This window comes from Pogoniulus pusillus, chromosome 27 (genome assembly GCF_015220805.1).
Source record: "Pogoniulus pusillus isolate bPogPus1 chromosome 27, bPogPus1.pri, whole genome shotgun sequence".
Taxonomy (NCBI): Eukaryota; Metazoa; Chordata; class Aves; order Piciformes; family Lybiidae; genus Pogoniulus; species Pogoniulus pusillus.
This window is the reverse complement of record NC_087290.1, coordinates 17803511-17822209: the sequence shown is the minus strand read 5'-3', so window position 1 is coordinate 17822209 and position 18699 is coordinate 17803511. Positions and strand designations below refer to the sequence as shown.

General features: G+C 49.4%; 1 long non-coding RNA gene across 1 annotated transcript; it reads right to left on the bottom strand.

Annotated features, from left to right (window-relative positions):
• Window positions 1–4994: 4994 nt before the first annotated feature.
• On the bottom strand, window positions 4995–6070 carry LOC135187338 (uncharacterized). The gene is made up of 3 exons (XR_010307317.1): window positions 6013–6070; window positions 5770–5900; window positions 4995–5116 (listed from the first exon to the last, which is right to left on the bottom strand). It is a non-coding gene; the product is annotated as an uncharacterized LOC135187338 (long non-coding RNA).
• Window positions 6071–18699: the final 12629 nt, after the last annotated feature.

The window sequence follows — 18699 nt, the reverse complement described above, 5'->3', positions numbered from 1 at the left end:
CCAGGGAGGTGGTAGAGTCACCATCCCTGGAGGTGTTCAGGCAAAGCCTGGCTGGGACACTTAGTGCCATGGTCTGGTTGATTGGCCAGGGCTGGGTGCTAGGCTGGACTGGCTGAGCTTGGAGCTCTCTTCCAACCTGGTTGATTCTATGAGCTGAACCACATGCTGCAATGGGGAGGAACTTCAGCAAAAAAAAAAAAGTAATGTAAACAAAATCTTGTCCCATTCATCAGTTGAGGAATCCAGGCCACATTCCAGTCAGTAATTGAAACGTTAATTATCTCAACAGCCTTCCACTGAAATGGGGAAGAATCCCGTTGGGCCAGTCCTGCAGGACCTAGGCACAAATCAGTCATTTGCTCTGTGGCACCTTCGTGGTAGCATCCACTGAGCAAGAAGTTCCTTGAGGGTGAAATAATATCACAGAATCACAGAACAGTGTGGTGTTGAGGGAGGTGATGCAATGGCAGTGACTCAGCAGCAGTGGTGGGATTGTGAGCTGCAGGTGAGGGTCTGGGCTGGATGATCTCAAAGGTTTCTTCCAACTCTTCTGTGATTTTCTACAGTCTTGAGGGCTGTGTTTGCTCTTAGGGGTTGGAAGGGGACCTCAGAAGATCTTCCTCAAAAGAACTTCTTGACTGTAAGGGTCACAGAGCACTGCCCAGAGAGGCTGTGGAGTCTCCTTCTCTGGAGACTTTCAAGCCCTGTCTGGATGTGTTCCTGTGCAACCTGAGCTAGATTCTATGCTCCTGCTCTGGCAGGGGAGTTGGACTCGATGATCTCTGGATGTCCCTTCCAACCCCTAACATCCTGTGATCCTGTGGTCTCTGGAAGTCCCTTCCAACCCCTAACATCCTGTGATCACCCAGTCCAACCTCCCTGCCAGAGGAGCATCACCTGGAGTAGGTCACACATGAAAACATCCAGGTTGGTTTTGAATGTCTCCAGAGAAGGAGTCTCCACAACCCCTCTGGGCAGCCTGTTCCCGTGTTTTGTTACCCTGAGGGTGTCAAAGGCTAATGTATCGTTGCCATTTAAATGTATTACCTATGAGTAATACTATCTCCTAAATTCCTTTTCAGAATGTAAATCTACATGACTACAAGAGGGCTCAGGCAGCAAAAATGGCTACAACAGATCACCATCCTCAGCTTTTCTGTAAGCAACCTGGAAACTAAGACACCAAGCAGTGCCAAAAGCAGAACAGTCAAAGAGCAGTACAAAGCTTTCCGAGGAAAGCCTCATGCAGCAGAGATGTTCAGTTTGAAGAGCTCCAACCCTTCAAAGTGATCTCATTTGCTACAACAGAACCCAGGCAGTGCTATCAGAATCATAGAATCAGAGAATCAACCAGGTTGGAAGAGACCTCCAAGATCATCCAGTCCACAGCTTTGCCAAATTAGAAGATGCATCAGGAAGCTCATTAAAGACATGGTTGCAGAAGAGACATGACACACAGAATCAGAAGTTAAAAACAATGTATTAAGACATAAACTGCCAAGAGTCTATAATTAGGATCTGTAATCCTATAGTTCCTAATCCTGTACCATGACTGTACTTAGCATGACAATCTGCTGTCTTAACCAGATTAGACATCTTGCACTCCAAGGAATAAAAGCAATGCACTTCCAAAGACGTTTGGCTCTGCTAAAATAAATCACCAACAGGTTTATTTTGCCAAAGTACTCCTGTGTTTTGCTGCATGGAATGCTTTAAAAAGGCAGGCAGCAGCAGGCCACAGAAAATTTAACTCACACAGTTACAAGTTGAAACAGTTTGGATTAAACCCAGAGGCATAAATAAGGGAAGTAAGGGAGGGGTTGGTTTGGTTGGTTTTTAATTACCAAAATTAGCTATTTTTAAATAGTATTTTCATTCACCCCTTGATTCCTTCCAGAGCTGCACATTGGTGTCAGAGCAGGGCTGTTTCTCCAGGTGTGATGAGCTGGGAGCCAAGGGTAACCCCACTAATGAGGGCACAGTCCAGATCAGGGCTAGGGTAGTGGTAACAGTGGGCTTTGTGTACACCTAGTGACCATCATACAAGGTGAAATACCAAGTCAAGGCCATCCAGAGGATCTTGCCATGAAGAGCAAGAGACAGAACTAGAGACCTCTACGTAGACCTACACCTAAATTGTAGTTCTGAGGCTTGCCCAAGGATGGAGCAACCAAGGTAGGCTTACCCAAGACAGGCCACGGGCAAGCTGTTAAGGTCTAGGCCAGAGCTTAAGAGAAGCTCTGGAGTCCCTTCCCACTATGGGAAGAAGGTCAAGAGGAGGTGAAAAGTCTTGCAGTTGGGAAAGAACAACCCCAGGGATCAGGATGGTGTGGGGACTGGCCTGATGGAAGGAAACGAAGGGGAAAAGGATCTGAGGGTCCTAGCTGATGGGAGGTTGAGCATGAGCCAGCAATGTGCTCTTGTGGCCAGGAGGGCCAGTGCCATTCTGGGGTGGATTAGAAGGACTGTGGTTAGTAGGTCAAGGAAGGTTCTCCTGCCCCTCTACTCTGCCCTTCTAAGGCTGCATGTGGAGTACGATGTCCAGTTCTGGGCCCTCCAGGTCAAGAGGGTCATAGAACTGCTTGAGCCACAAAGATGCTGAAGGGAATGAAACATCTTCTTTTGAGGAGATACTTGAAGGAGGTGGGACTATGCTGCTGGAGAGGAGGAGCCTGAGGGGGGAACCTCATCAATGTTTATAAATATGTGAGGGGTGAGTGGCAGGAGGCTGGAGCCAGGCTCTGCTGGGTGTTGCCCAGTGCCAGCACAAGGGGCAATGGGTGGAAGCTGAGGCACAGCAAGTTTCATTTAAACATGAGGAGGATATTTTTCCCTGTGAGAGTGACAGAAGCCTGGCAAAGGCTACCCAGGGGGGTTGTGGAGTCTCCCTCTGTGGGGATATTCAAGACCTGCCTGGATGTGTTGCTGTGTGATCTGCTGTAGGTGATGCTGCTCTGGTAGGGGGGGTTGGACTGGATGAGCTTTGGAGGTCTCTTCCAACCCCTGATGTTCTATGACTCTGTAATATGAACCACAGATGAGATTCTTCAGTGCAATTTAGGCCTTTTAGTGCCCTTAAAGTTTTAACCTAAAGTTTTTAAACTTCAGGTCCTTGCCAATGAGGAAAACTGGAAGTCCTTTTAGAAACAAAACCACTCATCACTGTTGATCTAAAGGAGCAAAGTGGAAAGTGATGTCCAGCTTGCAGCTTTGGTGGAATACCATATGCCAGGGGTACCACCTCTGATTAAACAGACACCATCTGACAGGACCATTCAGCAAAACTGCACAGCACACAAAGTCTGGAGGACAGACTTTGCTGAATCTGCATTGTTTCTGGTAACACCCAGGGTTTGCTGTTCCCATAACATCTATTCCCTTGGCTTGTTACAGCAGTTCATCGTTTCCTTTCAGAATAGAATAGAATCAACCAGGTTGGAAGAGACCTCCAAGCTCAACCAGGTTGGAAGAGACCTCCAAGCTCAACCAGGTTGGAAGAGACCTCCAAACTCAACCAGTCCAACCTAGCACCCAGCCCTGGCCAAGCAACCAGACCATGGCACTAAGTGCCCCAGCCAGGCTTGGCTTCAACACCTCCAGGCACAGAGACTCCACCACCTCCCTGGGCAGCCCATTCCAATGCCAATCACTCTCTCTGACAACAACTTCCTCCTAACATCCAGCCTAGACCTCCCTGGCACAACTTGAGACTGTGTCCCCTTGTTCTGTTGCTGGGTGCCTGGGAGAAGAGCCCAACCCCACCTGGCTACAACCTCCCTGCAGGTAGCTGTAGACAGCAATGAGCTCTGCCCTGAGCCTCCTCTTCTGCAGGCTGCACACCCCCAGCTCCCTCAGCCTCTCCTCACAGGGCTGTGCTCCAGGCCCCTCACAAGCTTCATTGCCCTTCTCTGGACACGTTCAAGCAGCTCCACTGCTGCTTTCGATTAGGTTGCCCAGAGCCACATCCAGCCTGGACTTAAAAACATCCAGGGATGAGGCTTCCACAACCTCCCTGGGCAACCTGTTCCAGTGTCTCATCACTCTCATGCTGAAGAACTTCTTCTTAACATCCAATCTGAATTTACTCTGTTCTGCTCCATTCCCCCCAGTCCTATCAATACCTGACACCCTCAAAACTCCCTCCCCAGCTTTCTTGTATCCCACTTCAGATACTGGAAGGCCACAATAAGTTCTCCTTGGAGCCTTCTCCAAACTGAACAACCCCAACTCTCTCAGCCTGTCCTCATAGGAGACTCCTCACAGGAGTCCTCTCCTCTGTTACACTTCATTTAATCAGCATCAGAAGGCAGCATCAGGCATTGGAATGAGCTGCCAAGGGAGGTGGATGAGTCTCCAACCCTGGAGGTGTTTAAAAGTCACTTGCATGTGGTGCTTCATGACAGACTTTGCAGAGCAGGGATATGGGTTGGACTTGGTGATCCTGAGGGGCTTTTCCAACTGGAATGTTTCCATGATTCTGTGAAGTAAAAGCTTAAAGTGACATCTAAAAAGTGAATGCCTTGAGTTCCTTGACTAAAAGTTAAGGATTGAATACAAAACAAGTATAAATGTGGGGAGTCAGTGCCTTTTTTATAGACAGCCCATACCCAACCTGCAGAACTCATTGAGACAGGGGAGAAGAATGACAAATGATTTGTGGTGCTAAAAAAGCCAACAAACTTTGTAAGGCTACATAGAGCAAACACAGCCTAATCAGGGAAGATCCAATGACCAGAGAATCTGAGTTCTCCATCAGCTGTTAAATGACAGCTACTGGTCAGCAAGGATTGAAAAGAGCTTTCCTCTTAGAGCACTTTAGTTTCCCATTGTCCTCTTTGGCTGTGAGGCTAATTCTGCAAACAAGCTGCCCAAGTAGCCACATACTGCTGTTGCAATGCTACTAGGATCTTTTTGGAGGTGCTTTTAAGTGTAAATGAATAGTAAGGAGAAGAAACAACAACAACAACAACAACAATTAAATGGCCTTACCAACTTATGTAAGGACTGGCATGTGGTTTCGTTTATCTTTAGAAGCAAGCCAGGGATGGATCCAGAGTGTGATTAAAAATAGTACAACATGTTCATCCCTGGCTGGAAAACAGCAGAGATGCCAAACCTGAATTCAGAAAGGGGGGGGAAATAAAAACACAAAATACATTTTCACATGAAAAATAAGACATATACACCTCAGAAGGGAAACAAACTTTGTAGCTCTGACAACCCTGTGTCTCAGTTCTAGTTTAAATAGCCCAGAGGCTCAAATGTAGTTAATAGAACCAACAACAATTATCACAGAATCAGGCAGGTTGGAAGGGAGCTCCAAGCTCATCCAGTTCAACCTAGCACCCAGCCCTGGCCAATCAACCAGACCATGGCACTAAGTGCCCCAGCCAGGCTTGGCTTCAACACCTCCAGGCACAGAGACTCCACCACCTCCCTGGGCAGCCCATTCCAATGCCAATCACTCTCTCTGGGAAGAACTTCCTCCTAACATCCAGCCTGGACCTCCCCTGGCACAACTTGAGGCTGTGTCCCCTTCTTCTGTTGCTGGTTGCCTGGGAGAAGAGCCCAACCCCACCTGGCTACAACCTCCCTTCAGGTAGTTGTAGACAGCAATGAGCTCTGCCCTGAGCCTCCTCTTCTCCAGGCTAAACAATTATTGCTTCATTCTGCTCTGCATGGTCTGATGGAAACATTCCTGCAGGCACCAACCATTCCCTGGTGTGATGCAAGTACTGCTTTAGTCATCTTCCAACCAGCATCTCCTACCTGGTATGAACATCACTCCTGTGAGCATAGAAGAGCTTCTCAATTCGGAGTGGCCTTTTCTTCTCCTTGTTTCCATCTGTCTTCTCCAGTTTGTCAATACTCTGCTACCTCAGCACAGCAGAGAGGCATTTCTAAAAGGTAATCCAAATCCTTTAATCAGTTTCATAGATGGTGAGAGCTGTTGAAATAGTGCTGAAACTAAACCAGCTCCACCTCTACAAAAGAGAAGGATTACTCTCTTACACCTCCCAAAGTGACCTTAAGTGCCCAAACCCCTGAAAGTATTTTCTCTACTAGCATTTACACCTGCATTGGGGGAGTGGAAGATCTTCCTTATGAGGAGAGCCTGAGGGAGCTGGGGCTGTGCTGCTTGGAGAGGAGGAGCCTGAGGGGGGACCTCAGGAATGTAAAGGTGTATGTCAGGAGGCTGGAGCCAGGCTCTGCTTGGTGATGCCCAGTGCCAGGCCAAGGGGCAATGGGTGGAAGCTGAGGCATTGGAAGTTCCATGGAAACCCTGGCTGTGTTTCAAGTTGTTCTGGCTGTGGTGCTTGGGGCTATGGTTTAGGGTGCAGCTTGCAGAGTAGGGATATAGGTTGGGCTTGGGGATCCTGAGGGGCTTTTCCCACCTGAATGTTTCTGTGATTCTCTGATACCTCAAAATCTTGGTTGAGAGCACAAACACACCTGTTGCACAAAGAAAAGGTGCAAGAGCTGGGGACAGTCAGGCTGGGGAACAGAAGGCTCCAGGGAGACCTTACAGTGACCTTCCAGTACCTCAAGGGGACCTACAAGGCAGCCAGTAAGAGACTTGACAAGGGCTTGTAGTGAAAGGACAAGAGGGAATGGCTTTAAGCTTGAGGAGGGCATATTTAAACTGGAGATCAGAATGAAATTCTTTACAGCAAGGGTAGTGAGAGAGTGGAACAGGTTGTCCAGGAAGGTCATGGATGTCCCCTCCCTGGAGGTGTTCATGGTGAGGCTGGATGATGCCTTGAGCAAGCAACATGGTCTAGTGTGTTCCAGCCCCTGGAACTAGGTGATCTTTAAATTCCCTTCCAACCTAAACTCTTCTTTGGTTCTGTCATTAGTACAAACAAAGCACTTGCAAAACTCCCTGTTTCTCAACTCTGACCCCCTAAAAGGAGCAGGAGACATTAATGAATGCATCCCCATGCATTTAAAAGCAGAGTGTTCATCGACCACCAAATACCCTCGGATGTCCACACCAGCACAGAATCCTCTTAGCTCCCTCAGTGAAAAAAAACAGCAGAAGAAATTCCTTTTGCCCCATCCTGCCTGTACAAAAGGATGATTATGCAAATGGCTGTGCAAGCAGCTGCCTTGTGAAGCAAGGAAATGTCGAATGCCTGACAGTTGAGCAAGAAGTTTTGAAACCCTGCAGAGGGTGACCCTGACTTGAGAAGAGCCAAAGCACAGAGCACAATCAAGCACCTGTCCTGCACTTGCCCTTGTGACCCTTTAGCTTTCACTTAAGCTGAAGATGCTTGAACGTATATTAAGTAGCCCACCCAGCCTGTTTCATAGAGTGGTTCAGGTTGGAAGGGAGCTCAAAGCTCAGCCAGCTCCAACCCCCTGCCATAGGCAGGGACACCTCCCACTAGAACAGGTCCCTCAAGGCCTCATCCAGCCTGACCTTGAACACCTCCAGGGAGGTTGTGGAGCACAGAATCTTTGATCACATTTTGTGCTTCTGTGCTCCACAACCTCCCTGGGCAACCTGTGCCAGTGTCTCACCACCCTCACTGCAAACAACTTCTTCCTAGCATCCACTTTCAGTCTCCCCTCTGCCACTTCAAACCCATTCCTCCTCCTCCTGCCATTACAAACCCTTGTCAATAGTCCCTCCCCAGCCCTCCTGCAGCCCCCTTCACATCCTGCAAGGCCACTCCAAGGTCTCCTCCAAGCCTTCTCTTCTCCAGGCTGCACAGCCCCAACTCTCTCAGCCTGTGCTCACAGCAGAGCTGCTGCAGCCCTCTCAGCATCTTGGTGGCCTCCTCTGCACTGGCTCCAACACTTCCATGTCCTTCTTGTGTTGGGGACTCCAGAACTGTACACAGCTAACAAGATAAGTAGCACACTGGGGAGGTTAGTCCTAAGCCAAGAGAAAGCTCTCCCAGGCAATCCCAGGCATTGACTTTTGAGCCTAGGTCCTTTTTTTTTGCTCTCATCCTCTGCCTGACAAGTCCCAGGCTATAACATCAGCTTGCTGTTGTGTGCCTCTGTGCCTTCCAGCAATGAAAGGATTCTTGAGGCTAACAACAGATCTGCTGAAGAAGGTCCAGCAGAGGGCTACAAGGATGATGAGAGGACTGGAGCACTGCCTGATGAGGAGAGGCTGAGGGACCTGGGGCTGTTTAGTCTGGAGAAGACTGAGAGGGGATTTAATCAATGTTTATAAATCTCTGAGGGCTGGGGGTCAGGAGGGGGGGGGACAGGCTCTGCTCACTGCTCCCTGGCATAGGACAAGGAGCAAGGGATGGAAGCTGCAGCACAGGAGGTTCCAGCTCAACACAAGGGGGAACTTGTTGACTGGAAGGGTCCCAGAGCACTGTCACAGGCTGCCCAGAGAGGTTGTGGAGTCTGCTTCTGTGGAGCCTTTCAAGGCCTGTCTGGATGGAGCAAAGCTGGGGGTGGGTAGATTTAGACTGGACTTGAGGAGAAAGTTCTTCAGCATGAGAGTGGTGAGAGCCTGGAATGGGTTGCCCAGGGAGGTATTGAGGCCCCATCCCTGGAGGTGTTTAAGGCCAGGCTGGATGAGGCTGTGGCCAGTCTGGTCTAGGCTAGGGTAGGGTGTCCCTGCCCATGGCAGGAGGGTTGTAACTGGCTGATCCTTGTGGTCCCTTCCAACCTTGACTGATTCTATGATTCTATTCTATGTGTTCCTATGTGCCCTGAGCCAGATCGTGTGGTCCTGCTCTGGCAGGGGTGTTGGACTGGATGATCTCTTTGGGTCCCTTCCAACCCATGACATCCTGTGAGCCTGTGAACACTCACAATTAATAAAATAATAGTAAAAACAATAATAGTATTCCCCAACTCAGCAGTGCTGTCTAACAAATGATGTGGATTTCATCGCGCGGAAGCTGCAAAGTGTTTCCGGACACGATTTTACAGCACTCAGAGAATTAATCTGTTAGGGCAGCAGGCTTTATCCTGCAGACAAATTTCATTTGTAATCCTCTGAAGTATTCTACCATGTGACTTCCAGAGATAAAAGAGCCTCCTTTAAAGTCTATCTCCCCAACCCACACCAAGCCATGCTAAGCACGGTGGTGTCTCTCCCGCTAGATTAGCTTAATTATTGCGGTTTCTCTCCTGCAGGAGGCTGTAAGCCATCACAGCAGCTCTCTACAGTCTCATTCTTTGGGCAGAGGATATTTTATGCTAATTTCCTCATTTGTTTAAGACAGGAATTCTAGCAGCTAGTGACAGTAAGGAGAAAATTAAAGCAAACCTCAATATATTCTCATCCGAGACAAATCCGACAGCAACTGCTCTAATCCTGCCCTCTTCCCAACACTTTAATTATTCACTGCCTTTCAGTAAGAAAATCCTTTCATGCTGTTCAGACTACATTTTAGCCTCTTTATTATGGCATTTCTTTGAATGCTGCCATTCCATGTTGTCACTACAGATATTGATGTGCTTGCTTGAAGCTCCACTGACACACAGGACAAATTAATGTCTCTTCTCTGCCAGTGTAAATGGGCACAGAGATCAAGAGGGAAGAGGGGCAGGAAGCAAAAAATACATGAAATAACTTGAGTTTGATGGATTTCCACCATCTGCTGCACTCCACTTTCTTGTTGGATGATGTTAGCAGGAACCTGTCTAGTTAGACAGTGCTAAAATGCTTTTGTCTCTCTGGGATTTATGTGTCTCCAAAGCACACCAAGAAAACATGGATGCAGAATGCACCATTAGCAGTGACCATTAGCAGAGATCCACACAGAGAGCAACTTCTGAAAACTGTTTTTGCAGATGAGGCACTTGGAATTCTTCTCTACCATATACACCCATAAGCAAAAGAGTCATGGAGTCATAGAATGGGATGGGCTGGAAGGGATCTCCAAAGCTCAGCCAGTCCAACCCCCTCTGCACTCAGCAGGGACATCCTCGACTAGATCTGGTTGCCCACAGCCCTGCCCAGCCTCACCTTCAATATCTCCAGGGATGGGAGCCCCACTATCTCCCTAGACAACCTCTTCCAGTGTTCCACCACCCTCATGCTGCAGAACCTGTCCCTAACATCCAATCTCAATCTGCTCTGCTCTAGTTTGAAGCCATTGCCCTCGTCCTGTCCCTGCAGCCCTTTGCAAACAGTCTCTCTGCAGCCTTCCTGTGAGCCCCCTTCAGGCACTGGCAGGCTGCTATGAGGTCTCCCCAGAGCCTCCTCTTCTGCAGGCTGCACACCCCCAGCTCCCTCAGCCTGGCTTTGTAGCAGAGCTGCTCCAACCCCCTGAGCATTTTCGTGGCCTCCTCTGGACCTGCTCCATCAGCTCCATGTCCTTCCTACATTGAGGGCTCCAGAGCTGGATGCAGCACTGCAGGTGAGGTCTCAGCAGAGCAGAGCAAAGTGGCAGAATCCCCTCTCTGATCTGCTGCCAGCACTGCTTTGGATGCAGCCCAGGCTGTGATTTGCCTTCTGTGCTGCAAGCTCACACTGCCTGCTCATGTCCAGCTCTTGGTACATCACCATCCCTAAGTCCTTTTCCACAGGGCTGCTTCTATCACCTCATCCCCTACTCTGTATTGACAGTGAGGATCGTTCTGACCCAGATTCAGAACCCTGCACCTGCTCTTGTTGAGCCTCACAAGGTTCACCTGAGCACACCTCTCCAGTTTGTCTAGGAAAAGAAACTCTTTCCCTCCTGTTTCACCATGACCCACCAGAAAATGTCAGAAAGAGGACAAGAAGTGAAAAGCAATCATTGCAAACCTGAAACACAATATTCCACACTTCACAAATCCATCCTCTTTTGCTAAGCTTCTTGGAACATGCTGCACACAAGCAGAATTTCTGCAGGCTCTCTGCAGTAAGACACCTGCTAGGGGTAATTGCATGTGATAGCAAAGGTGTGAACATCTTAAAGTGCTGCTTCCTTAGAATCATAGAATCACAGGATCAACCAGCTTGGAAGAGACCTCCAAGCTCAGCCAGTCCAACCTAGCACCCAGCCCTGTCTAATCAACCAGACCATGGCTTGAAGAGAGCTTCCTTTGGAGTAATGGACTGCAGTAAGACTCCACATAGACTTTAAATGGTCTCCAAGACCTGCAAAATCATTTCTTAAGTGTGGAGGTGGAAAAAGAACTATTAGTGGTTTATAGTGCAAAGAGCACTGGAATTACAGTTTGCAGGTCCTTGCTCATGAGGCTTTAAGGATTAGCTAAAACCTCCTTTGGTACAGTAATGGTCTCCACTCCCTCCTGCTTGCACAGACATCAGCATCAGCTCGACAAAGTGGTAAGTTCATTAAATGGGAGCTTTGCAGTAGCAGTTAGAAGCTGCTGCTCTCTCCCACGTTCAGGTGGAGCCACAGAACCTGTCAGGATTAGACTCCCAAATGTCCTCTAAAATGGGAGTGCTGTTAGCCGGGAAAGAATTTGCCCAGCCAAGTCAGAGGGTGCAGTAAAGCTGCAGAGCAGCCTCTGTTAGCAAGAGCTCTACACCAATCAACTGTGCTTCTGGTGGGGAGGGCAGCAATGGAGGAGAGAGCAAAACACTGGCAAACATCCAGCAAGGGCTTAGGGGTCCCTCAGCGATGAAGCAGGAGTACTTCCCGCAGAGTGGGTCACAGTGGAGCTGCACAGCTGGCACTCTGGACTCGGTTCTGCCTCTGAACACACAGGAGCTCTAAGTCTCCTGTCTTCTGTAAAGCAGCTCGCAGACAGTGCAGCAATCTCCACTGCTCCAGCCTGCAGGGAGACCAAAGAGCTGCCAGAAACACCACCTGATAGCCACTGGCACAGACCTGCTCTTGTTTACTGCTTAGCAGGGAACGATTCCACTCAGCAAAGAGAAATGGTTGAAGTCTAAGTAATTATTTTGCCAGTGACCTTAAAATAATCCTGTTGTTGGGAGTCTTCCTTGCAGAGGGCAGTCAGTGTAACAGGATCAGGCAGTATGTTCCTTCATGCCAACTCACTGAATGCTAAAATGATTTGTCATCTTTTGCCACAGGCCAGTGCCTGACACACACATGCCACAGCCTAATGCCTCACCTCCTTTGACATCAAAGTGTCTTCCTTCTGCTATTACCAATGAGGAGGCAAACAATGGCAGCAGGTTTTTTCTCTTTTTAATTTAATCAGTGGTCTCCAATAGCTTAATGGGACTTAGGCAAGGGGGGAGGACAACCCTTTCATCATAAAATATATTAAATCTATAAATCTTGCTTAGGCTCTGCCTTTTCTTTTGTTATTTACTTCATGGTCACATTATTTCTCTCCACAGAGATTTATGGCAACATTATATGACCTCTCCTGGGCATTCACAGTCTGCCACCTTTTATAGCTTCCTCTTAATGGCCTGGGTCAGAAAAGACAAAGTTAATCTTATTTTGCAAAGGGAAAGAGGGGAAGGAATCCTGTGCAGATTCACCACTTCACAGGCTCACAGGATGTCAGGGCTTGGAAGGGACCTAAGGAGATCATCCAGTCCAACCTTCCTGCCACAGCAGGACCATACAATCTAGCTCAGGGCACACAGGAACACATCCAGACAGGCCTTGAAATGCTCCACAGAAGGAGACTCCACAACCTCTCTGGGCAGCCTGTGCCAGGGCTCTGGGACCCTTCCAGTCAACAAATTCCCCCTTGTGTTGAGCTGGAACCTCCTGTGCTGCAGCTTCCATCCATTGCTGCTTGTCCTATCCCAGGGAGCAGTGAGCAGAGCCTGTTCCCCCCTCCTGACCCACAGGCCTCAGAGATTTGTAAACATTGATCAGATCCCCTCTCAGTCTTCTTCAGACTAAACAGCCCCAGATCCCTCAGCCTCTCCTGATCAAACAGTGCTCCAGTCCCCTCATCATCCTTATAGCCCTCCCTTGGACCTTCTCCAGCAGATCCCTGTCCCTCTTCAACTGGAGAGCCCAAAAGTGGAGGCAGTACTCAAGGTGAGGTCTCACCAGGGCAGAGTATAGGTGGAGGAGGACTTCCCTCAATCTGCTGGACACTCTCCCTAATGCACCCCAGAATCCCATTGGCCTTCTTGGCCACAAGGGCAATTGCTGAGCTCTACCATCATGAGAAGACTCAAGCCCTTTGGTAACAGCTGATTTCCCAATCTGAGTCAGCAACACAGCAACGCAGCACAGGTCTGCTCCAGGGTGGAATGGAGGTTCAGCTAGGGCACATTCCCAGGTCTGAATCACAGAATCAACCAGGTTGGAAGAGACCTCCAAGATCACCCAGTCCAACCTAGCACCCAGCCCTATCCAATCATCTAGACCATGGCACTAAATGCCTCATCCATTCTTCTCTTGAACACCTCCAGGGAACAGTGACTCCACCACCTCCCTGGACAGCCCATTCCAATGCCAAACACTCTCTCTGACAACAACTTCCTCCTAAAATCCAGCCTGAACCTCCCCTTGCACAACTTGAGGCTGTGTCCCCTCACTCCGTGGCTGGTTGCTGGGGTTGTTGCCGGTCTTCCCATCCAGATGCAGTTGGTGCTGCTCATTGATGTGACTTGACAGGGCTGGCTCCCAGATTAAAATGCTCCCTTCTCATGCATCCCATTTTGGGGATGGGAAATAAAATGTAGAGAAGCTGGAGGTGCCAGGCAAAGAGTGGCCAGAGCCTTCATTCAAATGGAGAGTCCTTCCGACGGCAAGCAGCGTTATAATTATAGACCAGAAAAGAGCAAGATCAGCAGCTGCTGCCGCTGCTGCCGCTGCTGGTGTTTGTTCCCTCTGTAACTGACAGGGCAGAGGACTTGGCAAAAACAGGCTGCCAGAAGTGGAAAGACATTTTAACCCCTGTCCTTGTCAGTCCACTCCTCCTGGAGCTCGGCAGCAGCAACCCCTTGCTTCAGGTTAAGGGAAGAGCAAGGTGACTACTGCGGAGCAAGAAGGGGGCTTTGCTGGGGACGTCTGGCCAAGAGGAAGGGTGCAGCATTTGCCTTGGGGCTTGGATTGCTGAATCAAAACAGCAGGTCAGTGGATACAGCATGATCTTAATATGCTTTTCTGCAGTGGGCTTAGCTGGAATCCCTCTTGCTCACTTTCTCTGCTGTGCTATAAACTGGGTCTGTCCAGGAGCACTCTGTGTTTGTAAGTTCTGTAATGTGCCTTTCACGCTCACTTAGGAAAGATTGATGGCTGGTTTGGTTTGGTTTTTTACTCTGGTTTCTCTTTGGATCCTAATACATCCTGAAATTCTCACCCAGGGGGGGAAAAAAGAGCCCATTTCTACTTTGGCTCAATATTTCTACTTTGGCTCAATATTAAGGGTGGGTGAGGGCTGGGGATGAGTCTTTCGTCGCGGTGTTTACGCACAAAGGCTTCTGATCATCTTGGCTAAGTAAATAGCTCACATTTGAGCCTGAAAGTTTCAGACACAGAGCAAAAGAAAAAGCAGAGATAGGAGCCAAACTTTGTGCAGGCATAAAATGGGCAGAGCTTGTGTTCTGTCCTCCAAACTCACAAATCCTTAGCAAACCTAACCCTGTATCTTCTGATGAGTCGAAGGACACTACAGTTAATAGGAAAGCCTTCCGTGACACCAGTGCCTGTGGTATCTAATCTAATGCTGTCTGTCCTCCTGCAGGCCAGCCAAAACACTGCTCAGGCAAGGAATGTGCTGGGGGACATTGTTATGCTTTGCTCTTCCTGTCCTTCTCAGTTTTAGCTTTTTAATTTCCTGTGGCCATGAGTAACGTTCTCAGAGTGAGGCTTCTCACTCAACATGCTGCCTGTGAACCAAGGGCTTGGGACCACCAGGCAAGAACCAGACCCAGCACAAGGTTTTATGCCAAAACTTTCTGCTGGAGAAAAGGGCTGGACCCAAGTGGTTATGGCTGTTAACCAGAACAAAACACCAAATGTGGATGTAAATCTGTGCTTGCTGTCTTGTGAGAACTGTTCAGACAGACATGTAGCTGTCTTTCATGGCTTCATCTCGTTTAAAAGGGTTCTTAGATCACCTAACCTGACCTAATGTGTATTTTAGGACATTACATTATGTCCCCCTGAAGTCCTGATATGAACCTGAAGATAAATACTCAGTAAAAGAACTGCTTAGCAGGAAGCTCAAACACTGCATCGCAGGCAGGGCAAGGAAACCAAGGCACTGAAGCCTGAAATTGCTCTTGAGTCCTTCTTCTCTTTGCTCTCTTTCAGAGGCAGAAAGAAAACATTGCCCAGTGCCTCCCAGGCTAATATGAAGAGTTTCTATACAGAGCCAAGGGCATCAGTTAGAGGCCTAAGAGAGATAAAATCATAGAATCACAGAATCAAGCAGGTTGGAAGAGACCTCTAAGATCATCCAGTCCAACCTAGCACCCAGCCCTGGCCAATCAACCAGACCATGGCACTAAGTGCCCCAGCCAGGATTGGCTTCAACACCTCCAGGGATGGTGACTCCACCACCTCCCTGGGCAGCCCATTCCAATGCCAATCACTCTCTCTGCCAACAACTTCCTAACAACATCCAGCCTAGACCTACCCCGGCACAACTTGAGGCTGTGTCCCCTTGTTCTGTTTCTGGTTGTCTGGGAGAAGAGCCCAACCCCACCTGGCTACAGCCTCCCTTCAGGTAGTTGCAGACAGCAATGAGCTCTGCCCTGAGCCTCCTCTGCTGCAGGCTGCACACCCCCAGCTCCCTCAGCCTCTCCTCACAGGGCTGTGCTCCAGGCCCTTCACCAGCTTTGTCGCCCTTCTCTGGACACCTTCCAGCATCTCAACATCTCTCTTGAATTGAGGGGCCCAGAACTGGACACAGCACTCAAGGTGTGACCTGAGCAGTGCTGAGTACAGGGAAAGAAGAACCTCCCTTGTCCTACTGGCCACACTGTTCCTGATGCAGGCCAGGATGCCACTGGCTCACTTGGCCACCTGGGCACACTGCTGCCTCATCTTTAGTCTACTATCTATCAGTACCTCCAGGTCCCTTTCCTCCTGGCTGCTCTCAGCCATTCTGTCCCCAGCCTGTAGTGATGCTTGGGGTTGTTGTGGCCAAAGTGCAGAACCCTGCACTTGGCCTTGTTCAGTCTCATCCCCTTGGCCTCTGCCCACCCATGCAGCCTGGCCAGGTCCCTCTGCAGGGCTCTCCTACCTTCCAACAGATCAACACCTGCTCCTAGCTTGGTATCATCTGCAAACTTACTGATGCTGGACTCAATCCCCTCGTCCAGGTCATCACTAAAGATATTGAACAGGACTGTGCCCAGCACTGATCCTTGGGGAACACCACCAGTGACAGCTGCCAGCTGGATGTGGCACCATTCACCACCACTCTCTGGGCTCTGCCATCCAGCCAGTTCTTGATCCAGCACAGAGTGAATCCAGCACAGAGTGAATAGATGGGATCTGATTAAGTGAAGTACAGTCGTTTGAATCAAGCAGGCAAGCTGCACTTCACATTAAAAGCTCTCCCATCCCCATCTTTACTCTTTACTCTGAGTCCTATTCTCATTACAGCTCTGCAATTGCAGCCAAACACCATCACTAGGTCCTGCAAGACAGGATTTGCTGCTGGACGTGTTCCCACCCACCTTGGCCAGCTCAGCCAGTGGCCAGTTCCTGGCACTGGGCAGTCCCTGGTGCCTGGGAGGACAACTCCTTCCTCATGCCCGCATGCAGAAAATGAGAGCTATGGATGTGGCAGCAGTCACTGCTGTCCTGCAGAGCTGCACATGTCAGAAGGCTGCCACAGGCAATCTTCATTTCATGGCCCAGGGCCTGTTCTAGTGGGAGGTGTCCCTGCCTATGGTGGGGGGTTGGAACTAGATGATCTTTGAGGCCCCTCCTAGCCTAAACCATTCTATGATTCTGTGATTCAGAAACTCCCAGAGACCAGCAAAGTGAGCCAGCCCCAACCCTGCATGTCCTATCTGTGTGAATGCTTCTTGAAAGTCATCTGTTGTCAAACTATGTGGCACTTGTCCAGTCCTCTGCTTTGAATTTGGCTGCTCCTCTCAATTAGCCATGTGCTCTTGTGGGCAAGAGAGCCAGTGGCATCCCGGGCTGCATCAGGAAAAGTGTGTTCAGCAGGTATAGAGAGGTTCTTCTCCCCCTCTGCTCTGCCCTGCTGAGACCATACCTGGAACACTGTGTCAAATTTTGGGCTCTCCAGTTCAGAGAGACAGGGACTTGCTGGAGAGAGTCCAGCAGAGAGCCAGGAGGATGAGTGGGGGAGTTGAGCATCTCCCCTCTGGAGAGAGACTGAGAGCCCTGGGGCTGTTTAGTCTGCAGAGGAGAAGGCTGAGAGGGGATCTGAGCAATGTCTATCAACAGCTGAGGGGTGTGGGTCAAGTGGAGGGGGCCAAGCTCTTTTGGGTGGTGCACAGCAATAAGCCAAGGAGCAATGGATACAAACTGGAACAGAGAAGGTTTCAGCTCCACATGAGGAGAAACTTCTTTGCCATGAGAGTGCCAGAGCCCTGGCACAGGCTGCCCAGAGAGACTGTGGAGTCTCCTTCTCTGGAGCCTTTTGCAACCCCACCTGGCTGCATTCCTGTGTGGACTGCCCTAGGGGATGCTGCTTTTAGCAGGGGAGGTTGTACTGGAGGATCTCTGGAGTTCTCTTCCAGCTTGGTTGATTCTGTGATTCAGACCTGGGAATGTGCCCTAGCTGTACCTCCATTCCACCCTGGAGCAGACCTCTGCTGTGTTGCTGACTCAAAGTGGGAAATCAGCTGTTACCAAAGGGCTTGAAGCTTCTCATCATGGTAGAGCTCAGCACCTCAGCAATTGCCCCTGTGGCCAGGAGGGCCAGTGGGATCCTGGGGTGCATTTGGAAGAGTGTCCAGCAGATCAAGGGAGCTTCTTCTCCACCTCTACACTGCCCTGGTGGGACCTCATCTTGAGTACTGCCTCCACTTTTGGGCTCTCCAGTTGAAGAGGGACAGGGATCTGCTGGAGAAGGTCCAGTGGAGAGCTATGAGGATGATCACACAGATGATTCTGTGATTCCTGATGATCTGGCTTGAACACAGCACACCTCAGCATTTACAGGCAAAGACTAAAGCTTCCTACAGCAGTCCCAAGAAACTCAGTGTACTGCTAAGAGCATTTTTTTAGCCACATCCCTTCCCTTTAGCCCAGCCACAGACTTCCTCCCGTTTCTAAAGCCCCATTTCTGCTGGAGAACAGAAACCTCTGCCTTCATTTTCTTAAGTGCTGCCTCCTGACCACAGGCTTTGTCGCAGGCAGGACTGCATTTCTGCCTGCCACCCAGCCAGTCTGGCCCCTGAATTGAACTTTTCTGGAGTTCAACAACAATGACCACAAATTTAAAGGCCTGTACCAAGGCTCAGAAAGGGAAAAACTATCATTTGGATGCCAAAGAGTGAAACCCATGCATCTCAAAATCAACCAAAACCCAATAACACACAGAGAAAAAATGATCTCCAAGCCCAAGCTGGCAAACCTCAAGCAGCCACTCTGCAGAGAAGAGACAGTCTGTCAGCAGTAGAAGGCTTGTGGTGTCTTTGCCCTGCTGAAAGCCTTGGTGACTGAAAGAGGAGCTCTTACAGATCAATTTTAGAGGCTTGCTTTAAGCTCTGCATTGGAAACAGCCAAGCTGCACAAAATACTGCCAGGCCATCTATGAACTAGGGGCAGAGTGGGTTTTTTTCAGAGCAAATGACCTACAGAGGCCTTCAGAAAATCATGGAATCACAGAATGTTAGAGGTTGGAAGGGACCTCCAGAGAGCATCCAGTACAACCCCCCTGCCGAAG